Source organism: Sinocyclocheilus grahami, unplaced genomic scaffold (assembly GCF_001515645.1).
Source record: "Sinocyclocheilus grahami isolate Dianchi unplaced genomic scaffold, SAMN03320097.WGS_v1.1 scaffold2071.1, whole genome shotgun sequence".
Taxonomy (NCBI): domain Eukaryota; kingdom Metazoa; phylum Chordata; class Actinopteri; order Cypriniformes; family Cyprinidae; genus Sinocyclocheilus; species Sinocyclocheilus grahami.
In genome coordinates this window covers 105469-105763 of record NW_015507250.1, presented here as the reverse complement: position 1 = coordinate 105763, position 295 = coordinate 105469, and positions in this window count along the sequence as shown.

Sequence of the window (295 nt, the reverse complement as noted above, 5' to 3'; positions counted from 1 at the left end):
ACTCAGGGAACCATGGTTACATAAGTAACCTGAGACGTTCTCCACTGACAGACATTTAGAATAGGCTGTGTACTCTGATTAAACTCATTCATCTAATTATTTAATTATATAAAAGTATACATATGTTTTACCAGTGCATGTTTTTTTTTTTTTGCTGCTGTTTTTACTCAATATACTTGCACACCACATGAAAATTCACTTAGAACGCATTGATTTAATTCCAAAACAAACACTTATTTTATTTGGTATGGTGGGACACAAAAAAACATGGGCAAATTCAGATCAGATTTAATTC